Raw genomic sequence first — 23,772 nt, 5'->3', positions numbered from 1 at the left:
GTGAAGGTGAAAGCCTTAATAGACTCTGGCTGCACCCGCTGCCTCATTAGCCCAACACTAGTGGGGAATCTGGGCATCCCATCCAGGAGACTGGAACAACCAATCTCATTTGGCCAGCTAGATGGATCCATAGCAGGGGGGGTGCCAGCTACCCTAGCCACTCTGCCAATACACCTCTCCCTGGGCAACCATGAAGAGGACTTAACGTTTGTGGTGACCCCAGGTATGGAATGCCCAATGATTCTAGGGATGGAATGGTTGAAAAAATGGAACCCCTGGGTAAATTGGAGGACGACAGAAATCAAATTCCCGAAGGGGGACCCTATGGACTTAAAACCCCAAGAGAGGCTACCAGAATCAAGAATAGAAAAAGCATCCATAGGAGAGGAAAAAAGATTAACAGAAATACCAGAGGAATATAGGGACCTTGCTGAAGTCTTCAGTGAGGAGAGGGCGAATGAGCTTCCCCCCCACCGACCCACAGACTGTACCATTGAATTCAAGCCTGGGGCAAAACTCCCGAAGCCCAGATTATACTCCATGAGCCCAAAGGAGAAGGAGGAAATGGAAAGATTTATAAAAAAAAACCTGGAGAGAGGGTTCATTGAGCCAGCCAAGCCTAAAGTGGCTGCCCCGGTCCTTTTTAGAGAGAAGAAGGATGGCTCTTTACGTTTATGCGTGGATTATAGGGCCCTGAATACAATCAGTGAAAGCAACCTATACCCGCTGCCCCTCATGAAAGACATGCTGTCACACCTATCGAAAGGGAAAATTTTTTCTAAACTAGACTTAAGGGAAGCTTACTATCGAGTGAGAATCAAGGAAGGGGACGAATGGAAGACTGCATTTAACTGCCCCATGGGGTGCTATCAATTCAAAGTCTTGCCATTTGGATTACAAGGGGGCCCTGCAGTCTTTATGCAATTAATCAATGACGTTCTAAGGGAGCACCTGTTTAAGGGGGTCCTTGTTTACTTGGACGACATTCTTATCTTTACCGAAACAAAAGAAGAACACGTCAAACTTGTCAGAGCGGTTTTAAAGAAGCTGCGAGCCGCTCACCTATATGCCAAACTCTCAAAATGCGAATTCCACCAGGAAAGGATAGACTACCTAGGCTATCGCATATCCCCACAGGGCATTGAAATGGACCCAGAGAAGGTCAAAGCAGTATTAGATTGGGCACCACCCCGCACAAGAAAGCAACTACAAAGTTTCCTGGGCTTTGCAAATTTTTACCGCCAATTCATCCCCTCATTTGCACAGATAGCCTTGCCCCTCACTAACTTACTAAAAACGAAGGGAACATCCTCAGTAAAACCTAGCCAGCCACTAACATGGACAATGGAGTGCCAAGCAGCGTTTGAGAGACTAAAGAGACTTTTTTCTGCCGAACCAGTACTAAGGCACCCAGACATGGACAAACCCTTCATAATACAGGCAGATGCAAGTGATGTGGCAGTGGGGGCTGTGCTATTACAAGAAAATGATGATGCAGTATTGCAACCCTGTGCATATACATCCAAGAAACTCACGGAAACAGAACAGCGCTGGCCCGTATGGGAGAAGGAGGCTTATGGGATACGTTGGGCATTACTCACATGGCGACAGTTCCTGGAAGGCAACAAAATCCCCTTCCAGGTGTGGACTGATCACAAAAATTTGGAAGCCCTGAAAACTTCCAGGAAACTCAATCCCAAACAAGCCCGCTGGTCCCAGCATTTTCACCAATTCCAATTTAAGCTCAAACATTTACCAGGAAGAAAGAACTTCCTGGCAGATGCACTATCTCGCATGCCCCAATATAACAGCGCACGAACCACAGACTCTAGACCAATAATGGCAGAGTCACAACTGGCAGCACCAGTAACCACAAGAACCCAAGCCAAATTAAAACCACAACTGGACAGCCAAACTGGAATTGAATTCAGAAAAAGTTTGGAAACAGATGATTGGTTCCAGAAAAACAAAAATGTGTGCACAATGAAAGACGGGTTGCCTTGGATAGGGGAAAAGTTATATATACCAACAACTCAAAGAGTAACTTTCATGCACCTTTGCCATGACACAAAATCAGCAGGGCATTTTGGATTTGTAAAAACTTTACATTTAATTAAACGGCAATTTTGGTGGCCATCCATGAAAAAGGACATTGAAAGTTATATAGCCAGTTGTCCAAAATGTGCCACGGCAAAGAGGTTGCAAGGGAAAGTGCCAGGACTATTGCAAACAGTGGCAAGTCCCTCAGCCCCCTGGAGAGAAATAGCCATGGATTTTATAGTGGAATTGCCAGAAAGCAATGGGAATACTGTGGTCTGGACGGTCACGGACTTGTTTTCCAAACAGGTGCACTTTATCCCTTGCCAAAAGATTCCCACTGCAAAAGCCTTAGCAAAACTTTTCATCCAACACATTTACAGATTGCATGGGGCACCCCAACGCATCATCTCTGACAGGGGGGTGCAATTTACGTCTGCATTTTGGAAGGAATTTTTATCCCTCTTAGGAACCACTCAGGGACTGACATCTAGCCACCACCCTCAAGGAAATGGGGGGGCTGAAAAAATGAACTCAGTACTTAAGCAATATTTAAGATGTTTTCTTAGTTTCCAGCAGACCGAGTGGGCGGACTTACTCCCCTTTGCAGAAGTTGCCTACAATAATGCAGTCCACTCCAGCACAGGTTACACTCCTTTTCAAATAGCCACCGGTCAAAGTTTCAACCCCATGCCAGAATTAACCCCAAACGAACCAACGATCCCCTCGCTGAAAGAATGGATGGAAAAATTACAAAACACCTGGCCAATAGTCAGAAAAGCACTAGATGAAGCTAGGCAGGCTTACAAAACACAAGCCGATAAAAAAAGGGTTGAGCCTACACCATTCATTATAGGAGAGATGGTGTACTTATCTACAAAATACCTAAAGTCCCTACAGCCCTGTAAAAAACTTGGACCAAAATACATAGGACCTTTTCCAATTAAAAGAATCATAAATCCAGTAACAGTAGAATTAGAATTACCCAAAAATCTCAGGCAAATACACCCAATTTTTCATTGCAGCTTGCTGAAAAGAGAGCATCAGTCACCTCTACGGCCAAAAATCCCCCCACCACCACCTCCAATCATGGTGGAGGGTGAACAACACTTCGAAATAAAGGAAGTCCTTGACTCTAGGAGATATCATGGAGCAACTCAGTACCTAGTTGCCTGGAAACACCTCCCTCCCTCACAAAATGAGTGGGTCCATAAACGTCATGTCAGAGCCCCGAAGCTATTGAAGAAGTTTCACACAGAGTATCCTAACAAGCCTAACTAAAATTTTTACTTGCGTTTTCTTTCAGGTGGATCTCTCTTATTGTTAAGAGGGGCCGGATGTCAGAATCCAATTATATTTCATCTTTAAATTATCAAATATAGAAACTCCCAATTCTGCCTTCTCTGGATTCTGCCATAAGAGGGAGAGAAGGGGGAGAGCAAAGGGGCTTTATGGCCCTCACTTCCTTCTTTACACTTCAAAGAGCTGAATGTGTGTTTATTGTAACCTCTAAGCGTTAACATATCAAAGAAGGGTAATTGCCTTTCATGTAGTATCTGAAGTCTCCATCCAGACGGAAGAAAGAAGAAAGGAGGTGGAATTGTGATACTTGAAACTATCACTGGAAGGGGGGTTGATTGGGTGGGACTACTGGGGAACCCCTTAAAACCTTGAATGGGAGAGCTTGGACCCCAAGTCCTGTCTAGCATGCCTACAACCATTTTCTCTTAATAAAGGATTCCTGTTGGAAGAACTATTCCAAGAGTTCTGTCTTCTTAAGATGCAAAGTGGGGTGGGTCCTTACAAAAAAGTTGCGATACGTCACAACACCTCATGTGACATTGCAAGTTTGATACCCCTGTAATAAGGGCTGCCTAGGGAAAGGGTACATCTTCACCTCCTCTGGAATCATCCTATCTGGAAGTAAAGTGATGGTAACTTCTCATATTCAGCCCATCATCTTCCCCCCGTTCCTCTAGGAATCAGGGAATGGGCATAAGTCTTAGTTGCCATTTAATGATTCTCCAGATTTTTAAAATCCAGATCTGGTGTGCCTATGGTGTGCCTAAATTTCTTCATTATAATGCTGGAAATCAATCAGAGTATTCATATGTAAGGCATGTGTGTGTATTTGAGTGTGTGTGTAATAACAAACGCATCATTACATCAATATAATGCAAGCTTCATCCCTTTTGTATGTATGTTGTGATGTCTTTCTATCTCCATGTTGCAATGCTGCTTTTGTCATTTTGTTGGAAGGCTCAGCTCCTGGAGATGTTTCTGACGCCAGTAATTTGTATGCTTGAATTCATTATTTTTGCAATAATCTAAGCTTAAAGGCATTAGATGAATAAGTTCTAGTGAAAAGGATCACTTTTAAAAAAAGGGGGATGAAACTCCTTTGATAAAGTAGAGACTTGCAAAGCAGAAACAATTAGTCATCTGTTTTATTTTTTAAATATACAGCTTACATTAGCTCTTCTTTTTAACACTTAGCTATATCAGGCGGATCACACTGATATATCACTTTTATTAACTTGGAGAAGTTGTGAAAAGGCAGGTGATGCTTAATGTCATTTTAGTACAAACGCCACAGAAGCAAAGTTAGAAAACAGCGACCACTGTTTTAAAGAATGCCAGCCTTAATTCCAAATATGAATGCTTTGGGGAAAATATCTGACTAAATCAGAAAGGTTTCTGGAGATACGATGTATATGAAAAATAGTGAACTCATACATAGACTTTGGTCATCTTTTAACTAAATACATGCAAGAAACCTTTTCAGTTTTGAAAGAGTTTCTTTACTCTCTCTAGGAACAGGAAAATTGCAGGAAAATCTTTTCTTTGTCTTCTGCATGGACGATTACAAACAAACACACAAATCTTCTTCTGGTTTTGCATTCATCTTTAGTCTGTTTGGAATTATAGTTTAGCAAAGTGCTGAAAATATTGTTTCCCTCAAGGCTAACTTTACTTTAAAGTTCCCTTGGAATATGGAATGATTGAAGAGACAGAATAAATCCTAGGAGTTTACACAGATATAGCAATACCTCCATTTGCCTTAAGCTTAAGCTTAAGTGTGTGTTTTTCCTTTTCTGTTTGGAAGCTATGGACTGAGCTAATCGTCTGCTTCCTTTCAGTTGCTCTGAGAACGTTTATCAAAACTCCAATCTTCATAGCATTAATAGTTTTATTAAGATCATCTCAAAGTCTTAGCATTGAGCAATCATTTGACTCTTTTTTCTATTTTCAGGTATGAAGTTACTATAAAACTTTCACTGAATGTAGTGAGTGCTGAAATGCTTTTTATGCCACTCTTACAATAATAGAAAAGGCATTGTAGCATTTAGGATCCCCCCCAGGCTATTTTAATTTAGAAAGATTATCAGATCATATTTATTCCACTTATCTTCTAGAATAATCCAGTTATCCCTCAGCTATCAGATTCATATCACTTTCAATAGTAGAGCATTAATGCAATGTTTTTTCATGCATTTAAAATAGGAATACATCAAACAAACTATATCCTGCTTATTTCAATACAACATTCATTCAGTTACTAACTCATCCTGCAATTTTTTAATGGATTGTATCAAAACTAAAATTAGATTCTTTAGGAAATGAATTTTGTGTTCATATTTCCCTATAATCTGAATTTTGTATCTAAAATAAATATTTTGGTAACAATCATACAGACAAATCTTTCCTATGTAACTTCCCCAAATATATGCTTTTTTGGCATAACATTTTCCTTAAAGACATGGGGGTTTTTTGTGTTCAATTTTCTTCAATATATAATTTTTATGCACATTTTTTGATTTGTGATTTATGTGTCTGTTGGTACCACAAAAAAATCTGCTGTGATATATCACATTATAGTTCAGGGACAGATTTCTTTTATGCCCCACTCAGAAGTAATAATTTAGAATTGATTAATTATCAAATAATTGTAATATAGGACCAAAAGCTTATTTTCTTTATCTGTGATAATTTTAATACTATAAGGCAATTGTCAAGTATATGGGGTAGATTTTCTTCACCCTAGCATGTTTTAATCATGTTTTGACCTCCTGAAACAGATAATAAACTTTATGAATCATCACTTGTATTATGTAATCTAAAACAAAAAATAAAACAAAATACACACTTTTAAAAAAGTGATGATTATAAATTTTAAAATCATATTTAATTAGAAGGGGAATTTCAAAAACAGAAATTTTACCTGGGGGATTCTGAAAGTAGGGCTGTTAAAAGTTATTAATTCTAACAATAATTTCTATTTTTGAACTGAGGAAATCTGGGGAAAAACATATAAATCCACATTGGCTGGGGTGCTTAGATATGCAGAAAATGTTGTATATGATGTTAGATCAGCTGTTAAACCTGGTTTCAGTTTATGGATACATAAAATAAATATTTATCTTTGTCAAGACTTGACAATGCCCATCCTCATATAGCTAACATATCATAAGAACATGCTCTCTAAATGTCCTTTTTTCAGCAGCTTTTTAAGTTGTACCTTTATGTGTTCTGCAGCTGCATCTTTTCCTGGAATCCTTGGAAAAGACTGGTTTATGATTTGGTTTATAACAGAAACATACCTACCGTATATGCGTATTAGGTGACCCGGCGTATAAGACGACCCCCGTCTTTGTCGCCGAGTCGCATTCCTAGAACGTTGTCTTATACGCCGGAAACTACCAGTATTTCCGGCGTATAAGACGACTCGGCGTATAAGACGACCCCTGTCTTTGGCGCCGAGTTTAGCACTTCCTGAAGTCGTCTTATACACCGGCATATACAGTACATGTGCTGTGAAGCAGATTTTCCCTTAAAATCTTTAGTACCCCACTGCCCTAATACTCACTCAGTCATACATATCCACTGAATAGCCTAGCATGTAAGCGATCTTAAAATATGGCAAATACCACCTTTGCATCTCATATTGTATATCATCGGGGAAATTTGTAACCCTGAGAAACAGCTTAAAATAAAATAAAATTTTCAAAGTAAAATAATACATTTTATTATTTTATTATTATCCTTGTATGGGTTGCCCCTGTGACCATATAGGACAGACAGGGAGGAAGCTAACCAAGAACACAAGTGAGTGGTCAGATAAGGAGACTCAAACTCATTGGTAGCTTCACATTGCAATGAATAAAGACATACATTCAGTTTCTCAGCTACAAAGATCATTGGCCATGCAGATAGAAAGATAGCCAGGAAAATGATCAAAGCCTGGGAAGCTGGCCCTTTATCAGTTAACTGGTGTGCTGATTTACCACCACCTTATCAGGTACTTAGGAGCTGAGAGCTTGACAGCACAAGGAAACAACAGCCAATCACCAGCCATCAACATAGGATCATCCAAAAGGAAGGCACCACATAAATGCGACAGAATAGCCCAAAGCATATATTCCGGTAGAGAGAGGTTCTGTGATGACCCAGGGCCCCGAATGGAGGCAAAGCAATTAGCTGGTCAGAACAATTGTCTTTTTAAGCACTGCCAATGTTCACCCAACAGCCCCCACATATGCTGGCACAAGTTCAATAAAACAGTCAACAAAAGTTAAACAGTTCTTTAAAGTAAAACAGATAACAAACAAAGTCTGATCTTTTCAACGCCCAGCTTGCCTGTAACCTGCAAATTGCAAAACTGAGGACAGCAAGGAGAACTCAGCAGGAAACAAACTTGATCCAAAATACAAAGAGTCCAGGTACAAGAGCTCACATCACAAGAGTTCATGTTTGTTCCCAGCAAATGCCCCACCCCACAGTGTCTCCTTAAATACCTACTCCCCAGATGTGCCTTGTGGAATGGGGCATGACACTCTCCTCCCGAGCAAGTGAGCCTGCCTCCGTTGTTCCCTCCTCCTCTCTGCTCTCCTTGCTCTGGGATCTGGTGGGGAGGGGCCTTGCTCCTTGCCTGAGCTCTGCCTTCCCTATTCCAAACTTGAAGGGCCCTGGCCTGCTTCAGCCTGCTCCTCCCCACAGTCCTCCGAAGCCACAGACACCCCCTCCTGGGCCTCAACAGGGAACTCCATGTCGTCCTCAGAGTCAGGCTTGGACGGAGGCATGATAGGTTCCCTGAAGATGGACTCCAGCATCAGTCTGAAAGCTTGGAAGACTAAACCTCTGGTCCAGGTGACCGACCCAGATTCAATTTTGCAAAATAACACAATAATTCTTGCAATAGCAGATAGTTGTGGATTCCAACATTACTAGTTTAAAAATTCTTGTCAAATTTCTCTCGGTGAATTTGAAGCAAGGCCTTTCAAATGCTCGTAAACAATTTTGGATTTTTAAATCATACCTGGCAGGAGGCTGTCAGTTCTTCTGATAGTACTGATTCTCTGTAGACTGTTTCTGCTGCACTGCACAAACAGTTGGTGGACAACACCTGTCTTTCTCCATCTGCCCATTACTATGATGATGATTACATTTTGGTACATTTATTGATACCAAATACTGTTTCTTAAGATTTGAAACAGACTCTCCTAGTCTGCGATGAATTGGCTGATTTACAATTCCTACTATTTTTAAACATGATGGTTTTAGAAAGGTGTCCAGAAAACTATATGTTCTAAAATATCTCACTGAAGGAGAAGCAGGGCAGGGGGAGAAACTATTTCCATATTGAATGCACCCCTATGTTGAGATAAGCCACACTGAAAGTTTAAAAGAAATCCTCACAATGAAAAATTGCCAGAAATCGACAGCTTGAGCACTAGCAAACATTAATACCCTCTTTGCTAATTGCTGCCATCATGAATTAATGGAAGCCTTTTAAATCTCTTGTCAGTGCTTATGTGGTGTTCCATAGTTAAGGGATTTCTAGGTTGTACATAACAGATGTCATCATTAATATGCAACTGCATATGTTTCAAGTCTATCACATTTTATGTACAAGTTCTCATCTTATTTGGTCCTTATACACTGTTTCATCTATTACAGCTAACTTAAAATAGTTTACCTGTCCTCTTCTCTTCTCTTCTCTTCTCTTCTCTTCTCTTCTCTTCTCTTCTCTTCTCTTCTCTTCTCTTCTCTTCTCTTCTCTTCTCTTCTCTCCTCTCCTCTCCTCTCCTCTCCTCTCCTCTCCTCTCCTTTCCTCTCCTCTCCTCTTTGTAACAATTTAAATATACTTTTTCTAGAAAGGATAAACTTCTTAAAATAGTAATGTTGGATATTCAGATAAGCTATGACTAAGCATCAGTCTACTCAAGATGTCTGTTACATTTTCTGATCTAGATGACTTTTCAAAATAGTCTTTTAAAATAATCTTTTAATAAAACAGACCAGTTTATAGTATTTGTATGTGCAGTGCTTCTCTTGGAAATCTCATTCACTTTCTACTTCACTTGCTGATAAATCATGCCAGCCATTTGTGAATAGGCAAACCTTCCATGGCAGACATTTCTGAGTGTCTCTCATGCATACTTGAAATTTTTAAAAAATGTTATCTAGTCCTGAGATAAGCACATAGTAATCCAATCCTATCTATATCTGTTCAAAACTAAGCAGTGTTTTCTGCAATAATCCATTAACTTAATGTATGAATACTACAGGTCTGGCCGCTGCCTCATTAGTAACTATTTACAGTTACAACAGTGATGAAAAATTCCAACCAATTCTTCCATTTACAATCTTTGCAGGTCTCCAAAACAAAGAAAAAGTGAAGTAAGATTATAAGCATAGTTAATTTCACTTAGTGACTGCTTTGCTTAGCAGCCATGTTGCTGGATCTAATTGTGAGTACTAAACAAGAACTACCTGTCAGTTTTGAATGTACAGGTTACTTGATTCTTTGAACCATATGCTTGATTACTGAAATCCACATATGGTTGTAAGTATATCCATCAAAGTAAATTCTTGGTAAACAATGAGTCCTTGTAAACCACTGTTTTCATTGCCTAAACTTTTATAAATTGTTTAAATATGACAAGTGATTAATGTCATTTCTGTAGACTTGAAATACTGAGAAAAAAAGTGACAAAATTACTACCCATGCAAGCTGTAACCTAAAAAAAAGTGAGGGACAGATTTTTTTTTTAAAAAAACCATTGGTAGTATGGTTTTATTAGGGAAAAATAATTGTAATTTTTTGTAATTTTTGTAATTTTTTTTCTTTTTCTTAGTTTGTGCTATTGAGACAGAGCTATAGAAGTGCCAACTAATATTTACTTTACAGAACTGGAATTGGTAGAGAGATGAAGCAAAAATCTGTCTAAACGGGAAATGGATCCCCAACATCTACATCTCTTATCTTTTTAAAAAACAAAATATATGTATAAAAACAGACAGTCTTTCTGTGAATGAATGAGTGATTATGTGTCATTGACATTTTTGACTCATAGAGACCACATAAATAGATCTATCCCTAATTTATTCTTTCAAGTATCCCAAATGCTGCACTCATCCCCCCTGTAACTTAGTCTATCCATCTTGTGGCTTATCATCCTCTTCTCTTTCTTTCTTTCTTTCTTTCTTTCTTTCTTTCTTTCTTTCTTTCTTTCTTTCTTTCTTTCTTTCTTTCTTTCTTTCTACCTTTCTACCTTTCTACCTTTCCCAGCATTAGAGCCTTTTCCAGAGAACTGGGTCTTCTCATAATGTCAAAAAAAGGATAATTTGAGCCTGGTCATTTGTGCCTCTAATAAAAAAAATTGGGGTGATCAAACTGGTTTTCTTCCTTAGCTGTTCATAATATTCTCAAGAGTCTTCTCCAACACCAAAGTTCAAAAGCATCAATACTGTTCCTAACCTGCTTCTTTAGAGTCCAACTTTCATTTCTGTGGAGTGTCCCAGGAATTGCTATAGATTACATGATTTTGCTCTCTGTAAGTATAGACACATCATAGCCTTTTCCAAGGCCTTCATGGCTGCTCTACATGTTCTACCAGTAGTCTGTAGGATATGTCTTGACTGCAGCTTTTTTTACTGTGGATGGTTGCTCCTAAGAGGCAGAAGCCATCTATCCCTTCAACAACTTCATTGTTAACTCTAATACTGGTTGTTCTACTTGTCATTAGTTTGGTCTCCTTATATTTAATTTTAGTCCCATTTTATTCATTGTGCTCTTTGACTTTTAGTACTAGGACTTGCATATCCTGACTTCAAGACAGATTTTGGACAGTTAACATGGACTTACAAAAAAATATAATAAATAATAATAAAAAAACAATGCTGGTGTTGAATTACAGAGGTCTTTTAAGCTGTGCAAAATCCTTATAGGAAAGTGTACCAGATATGAAGATGTGATTTTCCCTAAGTTACATGATATTTGCCATCATCATTGTGCATCATCTACTAAGGAAGATAAAAACTTAAAATCATGCCTTACATCTAAATGCAATTTAATATAATTTTGCAATAAAAGCAATATTTACAGCATATTAGCAATAGAATATTTACTAGATACAAATATTATAAAGGCTACTGTCTGCAATACAAAGCAAACAGACATAGTTCTTGCATGAATGAAGGCAAATATAGGTATCCCAGGATAATGTTCACAGATGGGATAATGTTACTGCAGTTATTGATTATAACATGCAAAAGCTATAGGATTTAATCTGGGTCGGTCACTGGGACAAAGGTTTAGTCTTGGATTTGCTTTTGGATTCATGCTTCATCTTCAGGGAACCTCTCTCTAGCCTTCTAGAGAGAAATTCCTGGAAGACAGGCTCCATCACGAATCTGAAAGCTCAGAAGACTAAACCTCTTGTCCCAGTGACTAACCCAGATTGGATCCTGTAGCTTTTGTATGTTCTAATCAGTAACTGCAATCTGAAAAAAGTATTTAATCCTATTTTTATAGTGAATTAAAAGAAATTGAAAGTATTAAATGTTTTCTTTTTCAAATACAGATTACAGAATGCCATTTTATTAACTGCATCATTGGTCAGTGCATCTACCCAAGGCAAATCCGTAGGGCTGTTGAACAACCTGCATCTACCCTTTCAAAACAGTGGTGTTCCATTGTGGCTCATTATAAGCTTTATTCAGAGTTTTCAGATGAAATCAGATTCCTACCCAAAGGAAAGAGATCATGGCTTGCATTTAAGAGTCTGGAAAGAATCTGTTCAGAAAAGCAAGACCAACAACTTCAAAACTCTCTCTCTTTGTAGCTGAATCTCCTGCTGGGCTAAAGCAAAATCGTAACTTATGCTCAGCTCAGCAAATGACACTTCAAAGTAGTTCCTTTAGCTATTGTATAAATTCCTAGTTTTTTTAGGAAAGAGAAGATAGCAAAAATAAAAGCTCAACATGGGACCTTAAAAGGACACATTACAATCCTAACTGCTATTGGCTTTCTTTATTTTTTCCCATTCTCTAGTAGATCTCTTTCTGTAACCATCAGTATCATCAAAAATTTCAATAACTAACCAGATTGATTTTTTTTTTTTTTTGGCCTTGAAGCAAAGAACAAAGTATACTACTTTTTCTTTACTCTTCCAAATTCTTCCTTTAATCCTCCATTATCTATCTGGACAGGTCTGTCTACTGAGGATGTACTCAGATATTTGGCATTTCATTGATCTTTAGAGGGTCTTATTTTATTGCTGAACTGAAGTGCTATCTACCCATCCTTGAGTAAACTGTACTGGCATGAAATGTCTTATTCCCATGACTAATTTCCACCCCATCTCTTGCTTATCATTCAAGTCACAGAAATTGCATGATTTCCTTTTACATTAATGGGACGAAGATTTTACACACCTGGAAACTGTCCTTTGGCAGTTCAATAACAGTGTGGTTATGGACAACTTCAGCCTCTCTCATTTGTGAGTTGGGAATAAGATGAAGGCAACAGCATGAGAATATGGCATATGATGTTGCCAGGGGTTGTTGGTGTTATGATGTGCAAATCAAAAAAGCCTACAATTGTGATAAGTGCTTCCTTGACAGAAGAAAGTTAACTTCAACAGAAAATTTCAATGAGATTAGTAATTAGAAAGAAGGTCTTGGCACTGCATCCTGATTTAATGTAAAATGAATGGGATGTAGGCAGGTATCCAACAATCTTGCTACTTTTGCCAAAATCATTTCATCATGATTCCTTTTGGGTATGTGTGCAAAGTATATACAAAAGGGGCAGCAATTACATCATGGAATGAGACAACTTGCCGCAGCCAAATCTCCATGGCCAACTTGTCACTTGTCAACTCTACATAGGACAATTTGCTAAAGGAGAATTCAACAATTCAATTTAATTATTTAAAATAATTTAAAAAAAATTTACATTTTTGTCATTCACATTTTATTTTGTCTCTCCTTTTGCATCCTTTCTTTAATGATTTTATTTCACTATTTCTTCCATATTAATGTAACTCGTGTCCTATGGTGAGTTGTTCTGTGGCAAGTTGCGGCAAGTTGTCCAAGCAAGTTGTCCATGGCGAATTGGCCATGGTGAGTTGTCATAAATCCCTTGCATCATGAAGATGTGATGTTGCTTTCATTGTGTTTACCCCCCCCCCCACGAACCATTTGAAATGCTAATTTATAATCATGTATGTATCATGACTGGACTTAGGATTGGTAACCTTCAGATTACTGTATGTGCAGATACACAAGTGCCAAGATTGCAAAATGAAAACTGCAAAATGGCTGGATTTTGTCAATTAGATTTTGTCTTTTTCCTTAGGTTTTGTTCTGTTTTAAGAGGTACTTTCTGCTTGTAGTCCCATTTTGAATCCCCCTTTTAATTACCTCACCACCAGATGGCCTACAGTGTTACTAGGTAGAGGTAGTCCTTGACTTATAGCCATTCATATAGTGACCGTTCAAAGTTACAGTGGCACTCAAAAAAAGGACTTACAACCATTCCTCACACTTATGACTGTCACAGCATCCCCATGATCATGTGAACAAAATTTGGGCATTGGGCAACCAGCATGTATTTATGATGGTTGCAGCATCCCGGAAGTCACATGATCACCACTTGCAATCTTCCCAGAAGGCTTCTGGCAAGCCAATGGGGGAAATCAGATTCGTTTAACAATCACATGGTTCACTTAACTAATAATAATAATAGTAATAATAAAGTTGGGAGGTACCTTGGAGGTCATCTAGTCCAACCCCCTGCTCAGGCAGGAAACACTACACTATTTCAGACAAATGGCTGTCTAGTCTCTTCTTAAAAACTTCCACTGTTGGAGAATTCACAGCTTCTGGAGGCAGATTGTTCCACTGATTAATTGTTCTAACTGTTAGGAAGTTTTTCCTTCATTCTAGGTTGCTTCTCTCTTTGGTTAGTTTCCATCCATTGCTTCTTGTCCTGCCTTCAGGTGCTTTGGAGAATAGCTTGACTCCCTCTTCTTTGTGGCAGCCCCTGAGATATTGGAACACTGCTATCATGTCCCCCCTTGTCCTTCTCTTCATTAAACTAGACATACCCAATTCCAACAACCGCTCCTTATATGTTTTAGCCTCCAGTCCCCTAATCATCTTTGTTGCTCTTCTGTGCACTGTTTCTAGAGTCTCAACATCTTTTTTACATTGTGGTGACCAAAACTGGATGCAGTAGTCCAAGTGTGGCCTGCCAAGACATTGTAAAGTGGTATTAACACTTCACATGATCTTGATTCTATCCCTCTATTAATGCAGCCTAACACTGTGTTAGGTTTTTTGGCAGCTGCAGCACACTGCTGACTCATATTTAAGTGATTGTCCACTAGGACTCCGAGATCCCTCTCACAGTCACTACTATTGAGCAAGGTACCCCCTTGCATGGTTCATTTAACAAATAAGGGAAAAAAGGTTGTAAAATTGGGTATGACTCACTTCAGTTAAGTTGTTTTGCTTAGCAACTGAAATTCTGATCTCAGTGGTGGTCATAATTTGAGAACTACCTGCAGTCTCCTGTCATCAGAAACTGGGTGGCTGAATTGTGGTGCCTGAGCCTCCAAATGTTGCCTATCAATTACAGCCTGCTTCACTGTGTCCTCCAAACAGAAGGACTAATAACCAACACCATTTTAAATATACAAATAATAAATAAATATTACATTTTACTATAGGGGAAAAATGAACAAGTCCAAACAAATTTAAATTAAAGTGGCAGAATTAGGAAATTATTTCGGGAGAAATCTTCCTTTTCTTTATAATAGCTGCAGTCTTCATGAATGTATGCTTCTTGTAGTCCACATAGAATAATTCCTGCAAATGCATTTTTTCATTTTTAGGTCAAGGTACATCATGATTAAATACAATACAAATTAAATATGTTGTTGACCCTTTGTGATAGACTTATCCTTTTTCTAAATGTTTAATACAAAATGAAATGGAATTTGAACTTAAGTATCAACATTTTAAAATAAATGGAAAAAAATCATATTAGTTATTGTTGAGTCCTTGGCGAAAAGCAGACGCGAGAAGCAGTTGTAGTTCTCAGGTTTCCTTTTATTCTGTGTTCAGCTTACAAGTGAAGACTTCAGCAACACCCAAAAGCTCCTAGCCTCTTATATAGGCAGTTCCCGGGTCAATGTGTTACTTTTCCCGCGCCAGCACTCGCGCATGCGCACAGGCGCTGGCGACAGCCTGTCTGGTCCCGGGCAGCTTGCACCTGCCCGGGACTGCCTGCAAATGCCCCGAGCCCGTTTGCAAGGCTCGGGACATAACACCCCTTTCCCCCGGGCTAAGACTACTACCAACATACAATTATTTCTTGATGCTGTGTTCTACTCCCCAGTGCTCCTACTGTTTACTGGCTTTTGTTTGGCCAGCAATATTATGTAATCCTCTAAGTATTTAGGAGATTTCCTTGCTCTCTGTGACCTTCTCAGCTCTGGGTTTCTGACAGGTGTTCCCTGACTGAGGGGAAATGTGAGCCTGTTCTCCTTATCATGCCTTGGTGCCTTCCGAGGACTGTGCCCCGATGCCTGGCCTGCTTGCTCGCCCACCGGGCTCGTCAGGCCAGGGCTTCTGTCACTTTGTGACCTGGTTGACCTGCCTAGCTGTAGGCCCTCGGGCCCCTTGAAGTGATAGCCACTGCTGGGCGTCTCTATAGAACCTCCTAGGTCCGTCCAAGACCTGTCAGGAGGCTGTCCAATCCCTAAGCCCCATTCTGTGTCCGGGCTCGTGTGGGTCTCTGTACCTTCCCAAAACTCAGTTACTCCCTGATGTGGGCTAGAGGTGTTGCTGTCGGGACTTGGTTCCTCGACCACCTCCCTGTAAGTTTGACCCCCTGTAGGACTTGGGGTAAGGTCAGGCCAACTCTGGGGATTATGTGCCAGCTCTCTTGAAGGGTATGATTTATTGGGATGCTCCCGGGTATCCTCCCTGACTGGAGTACTGTGCTGTGCAGGTGAATAGTGATTGTACCCCCAGGGTGACTCCCTGGCTGGAGTAGGCGTGAATGCCTGGTAGTTGGATAGGCTCTTAGAATTCCTGTTTGGGGCACTCATGGAATCTTGGAATGGGCCGTTTGTAGCTCCATGATTGGAGGTGGGCAGCAGCTGTGCCCCTCCCTTTGCTCTAAAGGGTCCCCCTCCCCTTGGAAAAGACCCAGGAGTGTCATCTGAAAGGTCCCGCCTAGGGCAGAGTTGGTCGATGTGCCGACGCAGGACACGACCGTTGTCCAGGGCTACCTCGTAGGAGAGAGGACCTGTGACCCTGGAAATAGAAGCGGGGACCCATGTATGACCAGGCCCGTAATTGCGAGTCCAAACCGGGGCACCCACAAGTAGTTGTCTAGGTGCCCTAGGATGTGAGGTAGATGAAGGCAGTCTGTCCGGATGCAACCGGTCAAGCTTCGTAGTAAGTTTGCGCCCCCAGCGAAGTTCAGCTGGGCTTCTCCCTGTAGAAGTGGACGGTGTGGTGCGGTAAGAAAGGAGAAAGTCAGCCAACCTGTGATGCCAGTCCCCATAGGTGAGTCTTTTCAAGGCATCCTTTGTGATGCAGACCATGCGTTCAGCCATACCGTTGGTGGACGGGTGGAAGGGTGCAGACGTGGCATGACGAATCATGTTAGCCTGTAAGAAAGCTTGGAATTCGGAGGAAGTAAATTGAGGGCCGTTGTCAGAGACGATGACATCTGGGAGCCCGTGTGCAGCAAAAATCCCCCTCAGTACCTGAATAGTCTTTGCAGTGGTGGTGGATGAGACAGGTACAACCTCAAGCCATTTTGAATGACTGTCAACGAGGACCAAGAAGAACTGGCCCTGAAAGGGCCCAGCGTAGTCAATGTGCACCCTAGACCATGGGGACTGTGTATCCTCCCATCTATGCACAGGAGCTTGGGGCATCTCTGGGCGAGAGCGCTGGCACAGGTGGCATGCATGCACCTTAGCCTCAATGTCCTTATCTAAACCAGGCCACCACAAGTGGCTGCGCGCAAGGGCCTTCATGCGAACAATGCCAGGATGACCCTCGTGGAGGGACTCTAAGATCCTAGTCCTCATTGAGGTGGGAATGACAACTCTGTTTCCCCAAAGCAGACAACCCTGAGAAGTGGACAACTCGTTCCTTTTGGACCAGAAACTCTGAAACTCAGGACTAGGGCAGTGCTCAGGCCATCCAGACAAAACCCAAGAAAGGACATGTGAAAGTGTGTGATTTGTGCCTGTTTCAGCGGTAACATCCCTGGCATTCAGAGGGGACTCGGGCAAGGCTTGGATGGATAGAATGTTGACAGCTGGCGCAGGGTCAGCTTCTACTACTGGCAGGGGCAATCTACTGAGGCCATCAGCATGGCCCATTTCTTTCCCAGGCTTGTGGAGTAAGGAAAAATCATATGCAGACAGAAAAATAGACCACCTAAGCATTCTAGGGGAAATGATTTGGGGAGTTTGTTTACGTGTGGTAAACAGTCCCAGCAGAGGCTTATGGTCAGTGAAGACCGTGAAATGCCTGCCATACAAGAAATCATGGAATTTTTTAATTCCAGAAACAACAGCCAGAGCCTCCCTGTCTATCTGAGTGTAGTCGCGCTCAGCAGAAGACAGTGTTCTGGAGTAATATGCAACAGGAACTTGAGTTCCATCAGACCTGAGGTGGCTCAGGACAGCTCCTACCCCGTAAGGGGAAGCATCACAAGCGATGCACACAGGAAGGGACTCATTGAAGTGTGCAAGTACACTGTTAGAAGTGAGTAAGGCCTTGACCTCATTGAAACTAGCCTCATGTGTTTGTGACCATTGCCACACTGCTTGTTTGTCTAATAGCCTGTGAAGAGGCTCAGCTACACTAGCTTTATGTGGAAGAAAGGAATTGTAGAAATTCAGGAGGCCCAGAAAGGCCTGAAGTTCGGCCTTAGACTTTGGCCTAGGTGCTTCTAAAATAGCAGTTAGTTTGGATTCAGCAGGGTGAATCCCAGCAGTATCAATTTTGAATCCCAGAAATTCAGTAGAAGGCACCCCAATTTTGCATTTGTCTCTTTTGAGCTTGAGGCCTGTTTTCCTGAATCTTAACAGAACAGCCCTTAGCCTTTCAGCTAGAATGTGTGTGGAGTCTCCTGCAATTAAGACATCATCAAAGTAGGGGCAAACCCCCGGTATGCCCCGTAGTGTGTTTTCCATTACGCTTTGGAAAATCCCAGGAGCGACATTCACTCCAAACTGTAGCCTTTTTACCTTAAAGGCTCCCCTGTGGGTCACAATAGTCTGAGCTATAGCAGCATCATCATCAACAGGCAGCTGTTGATACGCTTGAGCTAGGTCAAGCTTTGCAAAAACGCGCCCCCCCTTGAGGGAGGCCAGAATATGACTGACCACAGGAACAGGATAGGCATGTTGCTGCAATGCCTTATTCAGAGTGCATTTGTAGTCAGCACAAATGCGAATGTCCCCATTTGCCTTTAGAGGCGTGACAATGGGGGTCTCCCAAGGGCTGGAATCAACAGGTTCTAGGATTCCCTGTTGGATCAGTTTGTCTAACTCAGTGTCAATTTTACTCTTTAAAGCAAAAGGGACCCTTCTTGCTTTAATTCTAATGGGAGTGACAGTGGGGTCTAGTTTTAAGGACACAGGAGGTCCCTTGAATGTGCCCAGCTGGGGGCTGAAGACATCTGCAAATTCTTTGCAGACTTCCTGTAGGTCGAGTGTTTGTAAGCTGTTGAGCCCCGTGACGTGTATCCCCAAGGCTTCAAACCAATCGAGTCCTATGAGACTCGTTCGTTCACCCCCTACTACTAATATGTCTAGTGGACCTTCAAAATTCTTATACTGTACGTTAAGGGTGGCCTCCCCCTTAACACACACTCTCGAATTTTGAAAGTCTGTTAACACAATGTCTGAAGGCCTTAATTTAGCCTGAGTTCCACTGCCGGAACAAATCTTCCTAAATGTATGTAAGGATATGATTGAAAGGGCAGACCCCGTGTCTAGTTCCATAGTTAATGGAACCCCTTGTAGCTTCACCTTGAGTGACAGCTTTTTCTTGATGGGCTTGTGTGTGCCTGTCCTGAAGATGCTTCTTCGCGAAGCGCAAAAACCTACCCTATTCTGGCTGGGGACCCTGGTACCTTTCAGGCGCAGTTCTTCCTGAGGTTGTACCTTTCATCGGCCCAGACACACAGCTGCAATATGTCCTTGTTTCCCGCACGCCCGGCGGATAGCGGAGCGGAACTTGCAGTCGGTTCTCCTGTGGCGACCTCCACAGCCGATGCACTTGAGGAGAACTGCAGAGCTTCCTTTCTGATTCCCTTCCTTCGTGGGGTGGAGACGGTCGACTTCCTCATCCGGATCCTCCTCGGAGTTCCCTTGGACGTCCTCTTGGTGCACGGATGCAACGTCTGGACTGTTCCTGATCGGCCGCATGTTTTTGATGGCGCCGCCTGCTGCTTCTTCTGCGGTGACCTCTCTTAAGGCATCTTGGAAGGACAATTCTTCTTTGGCGAAAAGCCTCTGTTGTAGATCTCGATGCCTTAAGCCGCATACGAATCGGTCCCTCAGTCGTTCTTCGAGGTCCTTGAACTCGCAGTGCTTGGCGGCCTTCCTCAATGCGGCAATGTATTCTTTGGCCGACTCTCCAGATCGTTGATCCCTCTGCTCGAAGGTGTGGCACCATGCGATGACGGACATCTTGGGCTGGAAGTGCTCCTTCAATAGCTTCTTTAGATCTGCGTAGCTGACAGACTCTAATGGGACAGGTGCTGCAAGGTTCTCTGCGATTTCGAAGGCATCTTGACCGCAGACACAAAGCAGGGTGGCAGCCTTCAAGCTATCTTCCCTCACTTGGTTCACCTTGAGGTAATTTTCCACCCTGGCTACGTAGGACTCCCACCGCTCTGGATGTGAGACGTCGAACTCCGAAAGCCTTCCAACCTTTGCCATTTCAGGAGACGGGTCTATCAGCCAGCCTACCCCCGAATGCGCACTGGATTGGCGGGTAGCTGCCGAGTCAACGCCGTTCCGTCGTTCCGCCGCTCAGGACTCACTTGGGTAAGCTTACACCTCTTCTCTTTCCAGGCGATGTAAGGCATCCCACCTTCGTCGCCAGTGTTGAGTCCTTGGCGAAAAGCAGACGCGAGAAGCAGTTGTAGTTCTCAGGTTTCCTTTTATTCTGTGTTCAGCTTACAAGTGAAGGCTTCAGCAACGCCCAAAAGCTCCTAGCCTCTTATATAGGCAGTTCCCGGGTCAATGTGTTACTTTTCCCACGCCAGCACCCGCGCATGCGCACAGGCGCTGGCGACAGCCTGTCTGGTCCCGGGCAGCTTGCACCTGCCCGGGACTGCCTGCAAACGCCCCGAGCCCGTTTGCAAGGCTCAGGACATAACAGTTATTATTTTGCCTAGAGGAATTGCAGAAGTAGGAACTTGAAAAAATAATAATACAAAGAATACCTGATTTTATGTCCTGCAGGAAAACCTTTTCTATTCAATAGAGGCCATTGATGAGTATGTTGTTACAAAAGCTATTGTCAAGCCATTCACATTTTCTCAACATAAAGCAGGTTTTACATATACCAAATGTTTAATTAATTTACTGGTTAATTCTTTTTTTTTATGATGCTATTGCCATTTGGCAGCTGTTTTGACAAAGCTGCCTTCCTCATTATGAAATTTTGACTTGTAAAAGGAAGTCAAGTATAGAAAATGGGCTTATTGAATTATCCAGTTCACCAATTATATAGTATAAAATTATTCATCCTGATATAATTTGATCAGGAAAAATCATTTATCTTTAGTAACTGTGTAAAATTAGATATTGCTATGCTGGATAGGTACAAGTGTTTGTAGTTAGAGAATTTTGTTGAAAAGTGAACACTGAATTATTGATTTTTTTTCCTGATTCCACTTTGCTATGAAAAAGGTTAGTTTCTGACTAGTAACTCCATTGAGCCCAATTCACTGAAAGATTAAAAAGCAGTACTTAGCTATTTTAGAGCAAAATGCCTGACCAGGGAACCATTACTGGGGAAGATGCTTTAGAGAAAGCTAATTTCAAGTATGTGTCAGTCTGTTAGAAAATTAATTAATCCAAAATCATTCTTAATCATTTCTTCATGGAATCAACATAGGATCATTGCATACATTTCTTATGCAAGGCCTTATGGTACTGAGATAAATTGGTATAATTTATGGAATGAAACAATGGAATGAAACTCGGAACTTTTAAAGAGGAAATTTGTCAGATCCAGAAAATTGGGACAATCTGTGTCCCATATTTGTTACTTTTATATGGTTTTTGATACCGGTTATATGAAAACAGAAAAAGGAGACTACGGCTTTATTGATTTTCTGCTTTGGTCAGCCTTTCTATGGTAAGCACAAACTAAGCAATAACTTTGCAGACGTTTGACTACAAATTAAATTATATTGCTGGAACAGTATTATATGTAGGCTATGCTTAACAACTGCCCTGTTTTAGTGACCATTCAAACTTATGGCAATGCTGAAAAAGTAACTTTATGTCTATTCCTCACCTTTACCAACATTGTAGAGTCCCACAGTCATGTAAACATGTTTTACAGCAGCTTCTAAACAGCAGCAGCAATAGTTCAGCCCAAAGTAAAATTGCAAGTCGTGATCAGGCAATGACTTCCTTAATGACTGTGGGTGATTCACTTAATGACCAGGTGGAAGTGAGGTCATAAGTCTGTTGTGGTCATGTGATGATTTGCTTAACAACTGCAGCACTTAGTGACAGTTGTCACTAATTGTGCTCTTTAAGTGACAACTACCTTCTATTACAATCCATTAGCAGTCACTGATTTGGAATTTACATTTCTTCCTAATTCAAATCCGGGCCCTTGTTTTTCCGGATATGTAACTGAGTTCCTTTGGATCCCTTATTGCATGTTCACATTTTTCATAATCCTGCTTTAAAACTCTCTTGCCACTGAAACAGAATTTTGACTTTTGATCGTTTTTGCTGACACGTGGTTGCTATATGAAGAGAGAATGTGGACTAGTTGAAGTGGGCTTTTTGGTTTGATCTAACAATGCTCAAATGCTTTTAACATTGGTGGGCCTTTCACCTGATTAGCAAAGTCATTCAGTTCCTGCTTTCTGATAAACTATGCACAACAGTAGTTCCAAGAGTCTTTGGGAAAGATTTTAACTTTACTTTTTAACATGTCTTGAGATTCTTTATGAGTTTAATTTGAAGAAACATTCTAGGCCTCTTGGGTAATGTTCTTTCTCAGAGGAATGCAATTTATATTATTCTTTCCTATACTTTACCCTCATAACAACCTTACAAGGTACGGTATTCAGGAACTGGAGGTGTGTAAAATTTGAAATATATTTAGTTTGAAACACAGTGTTCTGACTTCATTGAATGTGTTCTGATGCTGTTCCAATTTTATACAATATATGTTAACACTGAACAGGTTATTTTCAAGATAGCAATCTTGCAGATGAGTTAATCTTCTTGTTCCACAATATTTTAATCCTGACCAATACGTCTCACTGCAATTGTTAACTATGGATAACCTGTGACAGGTCTTGTAATATCCTTTGTCTGTGCTAAAACAATATTTATTAGGTTATGTTACAGTATTTTGTCCAATCTGGTGAACTCCAGCTGCATTATTACTACAACGCTCAAAATTTCCAGCTCTACTTTCTGCAACTGGCAATCTTAGAAAAGCTGAAGGATACTTAATTAAGGAAAAGGAATTGGCCATTAACTTTTAAATACAAATGATATTGAAATTATCAGGCTCCAGTTCTGATGATAAGCTCAAATTTAATTCTAATCCTTATAGGAAAATAGTACCGATCTGTTAGAAAGGTTGTGCTGTTGGTTCCTAGCTCAAATTTACCCTGGCTGATCTGTATTCTTCAAAAGAACAATTTCTTGGTCTGACCCTTGTTTAAGTGTAACATCTCAGAGTATTTTTTTCCCACTTTCTTCTAGATAATAGGCTTCTATATTTTCTTAATGAACCAAAGCTATGACTTTAGGTCAAAACCACAGTGTAATGGCATTGGACCTATGCCATAAGTTTAAAGGTGACTGTAACATTTCTACAAATTTTTCCCTCTCTTTTCTTCACCAAGATTATTAAAAAGAAAAAAAGGTTTTGGCCTATTTTAGGCAGGATATATTTAATTAAAATAAACATTAAACCCCTCCCCCCTGAAAGATTATAATATGGGTCAAAGGCTTTTTGGGTAGGGGAACTGAAAAAAAAATCTAACTCCAACACTGGAAGTTTTTAAAAAGAGACTGGACAGCCATTTGTCCAAAATGGTGTAGGGTTTCCTGCCTGAGCAGGTGGTTGGATTTAATGACCTCCAAGGTCCCTTCCAACTTTATTATTATTATTATTATTATTATTATTATTATT

This window comes from Crotalus tigris, unplaced genomic scaffold (genome assembly GCF_016545835.1).
Source record: "Crotalus tigris isolate CLP2741 ecotype Arizona unplaced genomic scaffold, ASM1654583v1 scf7180000017830.1249129, whole genome shotgun sequence".
NCBI classification, from domain to species: Eukaryota; Metazoa; Chordata; class Lepidosauria; order Squamata; family Viperidae; genus Crotalus; species Crotalus tigris.
Note: the sequence above shows the minus strand (reverse complement) of the source record.